General features: G+C 41.3%; 1 long non-coding RNA gene across 1 annotated transcript; it reads right to left on the reverse strand.

Annotated features, from left to right (window-relative positions):
* Window positions 1-1,109: 1,109 nt before the first annotated feature.
* LOC116443055 lies at window positions 1,110-5,270 on the reverse strand. Its single transcript, XR_004239742.1, has 3 exons — window positions 4,469-5,270; window positions 2,564-2,705; window positions 1,110-2,249 (listed from the first exon to the last, which is right to left on the reverse strand). It is a non-coding gene; the product is annotated as an uncharacterized LOC116443055 (long non-coding RNA).
* Window positions 5,271-6,364: the final 1,094 nt, after the last annotated feature.

A 6,364-nucleotide genomic window follows, 5' to 3' on the forward strand; every position in this document is an offset into this window, starting at 1 on the left:
AAATCTTTGCAGAATGAAGAAAAACTGAGACATTTAGTCAAAAGAAAATTACCTCCAAAAGGTAGGCAGGACACATAAGGTATGTTCCCCATAGTACCAGCTCCTGTCACAGTTGGTTCTCATCCAAACTAAAAGTGGTCTAGTATTTTACAGGAGGAAAAAAAAAGGAATTTCCAGGGAAGTGAGAAGATCCTTTAAGAGTCCCTCTGGAACAAACATTAGTTGTCTCAGCCATATGTGGTGAAAAGGATCCTACCTTGTCCACCTCTGCTGTATCATGTACCCCGCTCTAAAAATAGCTTCCCATCACTGAAAGAACTCCACTTCTGTTGTCAATCCATATGGTTTTCCTGCCTTGAATTTGTGCAGTGCTGTCACCTGTGTCAGATGTGCAGGCAGAGTGAAACAGCCATCTGTACTGACTGGCAGAGGGAATTAACTCTTAAACAAAAAACGCTGCCTTCCTTTTCTCGGATTTCCATTTTGGTCTTGAGTTAAGCTGGGTAACTTTACTGCTTACCCAACTTACCAAGCTTTGCAGGTAAAAAAATATTTGCTCTGTCAGAGCAGAGAGCAGCCACTGTTTGCCACAGCCTCAATTCCTTGAAAATGTTTTCTTGTGTCTTCATATTCTCATCTCCTTCAGCTGAACTCCATCACAATAAGCCTTTGTACTGCAAACACCTTGGTATGACATGTTAGGATCTGTTCCACAGAGCCAGTTTAGACAGAAAGCATGCTTGTAACTGTGTAATTGAACTGCGCTGATATGCATGTGCTAGGGAACATTAACTTCTTCTAAACTCTCAATAGGTTCACATTCATGGTATATTTCCAGATGGATTGTAGCTGAAACTGTATCTTTAATGTCCTTAAGATCTAGCACAGCAACCCATAAACTTATTGAGCTCCACAGAGCATTGGGTGGAAAAGCATTTCCTGTGCCAGATTTCTCCACTAAGTATTTCTCCTGACAGTGGCATGTTGAAAAACCATGTAACTGTGAGATCTGATAGTTACAGAGCTTTCAGAAAGAAGAAAACTGAACAAAGGTTAACCTACAGTGATTGATTTACTTAAGTTTTAAGCAGTCACATTGAACCTTTGGATAAATGTTTATTTAACATTGAAAACATGTTGTTTATTTTCATGACACAACAAACATAGTTTCTGTACTTGCTGGGACATAGCAAGGCTAGCTAAGTTCTTTGCCTTCAAAAACAGAGCCCTAGTACTAGGGAAGAATATGAAAAACTACTTTGCCATTGAGTGGGATAACACTTCAGGTTAGTCTCCCACTTATGGGTTTGTTTGAGAGGCTGAGGAAAGGAATTGTCCCAAACAAGATGAGAGATACAAAAAAGTATTCACCAGAAAAGTCTAGTACTTTATAGGCCGGGTCTAACATCCCCATCTTAGTTGAATGTCAGTGTAATTAATCAACGTGTTAATTTTGGAAGGGAGAGGTTTGAGCGTTATCTGTGTCCCTTCTACTTCTGTCTGTCCAATCTCCAAGCTGGGTAACTGAGATGATCCCCTTGATGCCATCAACAGGGAAGGGTGCTCAGCACCTTCACACACCAAGGATGCAGCAGAAACAGCCTGTCAGAAGGATTAGAGGGTGTCCTGTGCTGTGAAGGCACCAGGGAGGATTGAGTGGCCTCTCAGCATTGACTTGCTGTGGAATGGGAAGTTCTGTGGCACTGGAAAACAGAGGCAGCGAATTTAATGCTGCTACAGTTGCCATTGAGTGCTTCTTGTATCTTCACAGCTTTTTGGTGCTGTTTGTTTGTTCCTTTTTTTGTTTTAAGGCAAAGAAAAGCCTTGTCAAGGTAGAATGACATACAGCTGTCAGGATGTTGACACCTGTCAGGATGAATACTAAAACATCTACCAGCCCACAAGAATTTTAGGAACCTGACCTAGGGAACTAGAACACCATTTTCCAGGATCAGTGGGGCCAGAGTCCCTCACGAAGTCAAGCGCTCCTGATATAATCTAGTGTGGGCACATGCCATGGTCAGACTATAAAGTATCCTTTTGACTTCACACTTTCACCACCTCCTTCAGGATGGCTGGAAACTGTCTCTGAAAAAAAACATCATGCCTGGGAAATTAGAAATCTTACTCTCCTCCAGCTGCTAGCAAATTGCAAGGTTATCGGTAGTTCTGAGGGGGAAAGGAGGAGAATTCTCTTCCGCAGAAGTGTGTTCTCCTTCTGTTGTCCATGTTCTTCAGTTTGAGATCAACTGGGAAGGAAGGATAGGTGTCAGGGCTGGATCCTGATTCTTGTCCAGCAGGACAATTCCTACTGGACAATTATGGAGCAAGAACTTTGCCCACAAGGCCCCAGAGTTGGCCGGTGACTGCACTGGATCCAAATGCTCCCCCCTCAAATGTTTGTGTCTTTGCCTATGGAATCCAACCCAAGTATCTGCAGTTGTTGCCTCTTTAGAAAAAGTCAGCCTCTTACAGAGCTGATTTTAAATCAAGGGTCAGTGGGTAAGCAACTTTCAAAAGGTGCATGAAAAATAATGAAGAAAACTCTTTCAACTGACTGTACCTTAGCAGATCTGCACTTCCCTTGGAAGTTGTCTTGAGCTCTCCACATCAAGAAAAAAGTTGAAAAATCACAGTTCTTGAGTGATTTTCTGTAACATCTGGATTACAGGTGTTCTTGTTCCTGCTCTTTTTAGAGTCCTCTGCTGAGGGAAAAAAAAAGGTAACCTAAATTAAGGTATCTGCAATAAATCCAGTAAATCCTTTTTAACTTTATATAAGACCCATATTTCCATTTAGGCCATTTTACATTCATGAGAGTCTACATGGGATTTACCTAATGAGTAAGTAGAGAAGAGCACAGATAATCCCTCTGGGCCTTATTCTGAAGTTCTTATTCAGGCAAAACTCCAGTGACGTCAATGAGTCATTTCACCATGTAAGGATTTCAGTAGTGGGCCCTATCAGATTAAATAAAACTTTGCCCAAGATTTTACTCTATGAAATTATAGTAATCTCAGGCCCTGGATCTTCTGACTACAACTAGGGTGTAGAACCCTGCCAGTTTAAAAGCATAATCATACAAAATCTCATTGGACCTGCATGCGATATGCTTGTCTTAGTGTCTTAGTATGGTACCAAGCTGGCTGCCAAAATGTTCATGGTTTTGGCCACGTGTCTTCTTTAGTCAGAACGTTGCAATTATGGTAAGTTTTGGACTAGTTCACCATTAATTATGAATATTTCATACTCCACTTAAATAACAACAGCTATGAGTCCTCTATTTTTTAATTTAGCCAACTCTATAGGTAATCTGGAGTGGTCTGGACCATTTATTTCTTTATAAATGTGCCACTTGTGGGCTTGGAGTTTCAAGAGGAAAGGGAGAAGATTAATTACCCCAATGTGATCTCTTCGATACCAAAGAACTGCATTCTCCGAACTGCAACACAGTTTTACAGAAAACCTGTCCAAATTAGGACAGTGACATTGAATTCTGAGAGGAAGGAAAAGGATTGGGTAGAGATGAGCCTGCCTTTTATGAGTGTGTGATCTGCCTAGTGGAGGGAACATTGTCAACAATTCAGAAGATGTTCTTCAGGTCAAAAGCAGTAATGAAGAAGAATATGTTTCAGTGGTCAGTCAGACAGATCATCAGTCTTTCCATAATCCAAGATGTACAGAGGAATCTGGCAGAAAGGTCAGGTCTAGAGAGACTCTGTTTTTGTTTCCCTTCTGATTTTTAATAGGTACTCCTTTTCACACACTTACTTAATCTTTCTACCATATCCCCATCCTTGGTCCAAAGTTCCACAGGAAAAAAAAATAGCTTTTTTCAATGTGCGAAAACTCACATTAGGATGGAAGAGGAAACAAACTGCAAAGGCCAGATGCCCTGAAAGTGAATATTTAAAGCAAACTTTGCTGGGCACAAACCTTAGTGATTGGATGGATCCTGCAGAAACTATTTTTTAGCAGTCTGGTCTCACCGGCACATAGGTCCAAAACTGTGTCATCTGAGATATTTTCTGTATGAAAAATTAAATGTGCTTGATTTTTTTCTTGGGAGTTTGAATTATTTAAATGAAACCCTATCAATCAAAATTCTGGAAATCTGTAGTGAGGGAGGAAACAAAAACCTTGCAAACCAAATAGGAAAATACATTCCTTCTAAATCCCAGCTAAACTCCAGTGTTTACTGGGCTAAAGTCTTGGAAACATTCCTTTAGAGAAGATAAATCTCTGGGGTCTGGGACTTGTCCTCATCTATGTTGTAACACGATGAGAGCATTGTAAGGTAATAAGCAGAGGTATGCTAATACAATGGTTAAATAATGCCTGGCATTCCCAAGGATGCTTGTACAGGAATCTTTCTTCCACTGAAAGAGCAGCTTGGGCTGACGGACGAGAGCACTGCTGTGTCTTCCACAGCCCTATTCACTACCAAGTCACAGAGAGTATTTCATACCTGAGAAGCCTTCAGAAGGTTGCCTGATCCGACAACCCCAGCCAAAGCTGGGCCAGTCTTGAGATAAGATGACATTTAGGTCAGCGCCATCGAGGATGTGAGTTTCAATCAAAGTTAGTGAGGGAGCCCATGATCCGAAATCTGATCCGGCTGCCGAGAGGGTCTCCTGAAAAGCATTTTAATCAGTGCAAAGGCTCACATTGACTTCAGTGGGAGCTAGGTCAGACATCACTTCAGTAAGACTGCCTGCCACAGTCAAATCATGGGATAGTACAACTGAGCTTTTGTTGGCAGCATTCAAGGCGCCAGATTGTGTTCTCTCCTGTATTGGTGTCTATCCAAAATAACTCCATTCACGTCACTACAGCAATTCCCTACTTGTTCCTGTGTAATTAAGAGGAGGATATTTCCCACTAGGTTGGTGAAATCACTCAGCATTAGGGATAGGGATAATCTGTACATGTTCGTCACTGTCAGCATGAAAAGATTTAGGATCCTCTGCAGGACTGAACTTTTTTCTGTGGGCTTCCACATTAAAGTCGTAAAAACATAAAGGTTGCTTTTAAGGACTTTTCAAAAATTAACCTCACCTGGCTCTGCATTTTTACCCAGTTTGGGAATACCAAATTTTCACAGCCTTTCTCAAAAATTGACACATATTGACTATGTGAGTCCTGACATCTGGGAGCTGTACTGCAGCAAAGATTTGAGCTTGTGTCCAACTCTGATGTAGTAAGTACTGGAGACAGGGCAGAAGAGGTCTGTCCTTCCCATGTCTCCCATTACAAGCTTTATTCCTGTGATATCATATAGTGGATGTTGTAAGCCAGAAGAAAAAATTTTACAAGCTTTAAAATGAGAAACTTCTGAGAAAATCCAGATCACAAGCAGAGCTAACAGTATCATAGCTAATGAAATCACCGTGACATAGTTCCCTGAGGAAATTTTTCCCTGTGACATTTTTCCCTGAGGAAAAATCTCAGAGGAATAGGGAAGAGAAGAGAGCTGGAAATGTCAGAGGAAAATTTGGAGAAGTAAGAAAAAGGCAAAAATCCTTTCGAATTTGATGTCAGATTTCTCAAATATTATTACACATGCTGTGAGTTTAGAATCATTGCTGCTATGGATGACAAAAGTGCTGAGCATTTTTGGCAGCACAGAATTTCAAAGCAATGCCTCTTTAAAAGAAGTCAGTCACCCAAGAGAAGTTGCATGGTGTCGTGGTTTAACTCCAGTCAGCAACCAGGCACCACACAGCCACTTGCTCAAAAATGTAGCCCCACAACAGCCACTGTGAAGAAAATCGGCTCAACTCCAGCTGAAACCAGCACACATGGATACAAACCTTCATTTGCAATACAAGAGAAACTTCTGTTATAATCTACAGACTAGATATTTTTGACAGTTAAATTTTGTCAGAAAGAAAAATACAGAATAAGCAAGGGTGGACAGTATGATCCAAAAGGGAAACACAACTGTGGCTGCAGCAGTGGGAGAGATGCTCAAGAGCAGAGCAATCACATCCTCACTGACTGTGACCCAACTCGCCCAGATCTCATCTGAGCAGTCATGGGTAAGCAAAACAGGAGTCTCTGGGACGTGAACAGTGCTAACACAGGGACAAGTGGCTTCATTCATGGTGATTCATGTTTCTCCATGCAGTGTAATGGGCATAACAAGGTCGCTCTTGGATCCAGTGTTTAACTTTGTGAATACCCCTTTCCTCTTGATCAATATGAATATCTCGGCATAGCGAGGCTTCTAAATATCAAAATCCAGAGGATCCTGTGAACAAACTGCCCAGGCAAGTTGTGTTCTTTAATATTTCATGAGCACTGGGTAAGCATCAGCTGTAAATTGATGCCAGAGGCTGACCCTTTGCAAAACTTCTTTTTA

Source organism: Corvus moneduloides, chromosome 4 (assembly GCF_009650955.1).
Source record: "Corvus moneduloides isolate bCorMon1 chromosome 4, bCorMon1.pri, whole genome shotgun sequence".
Taxonomy (NCBI): domain Eukaryota; kingdom Metazoa; phylum Chordata; class Aves; order Passeriformes; family Corvidae; genus Corvus; species Corvus moneduloides.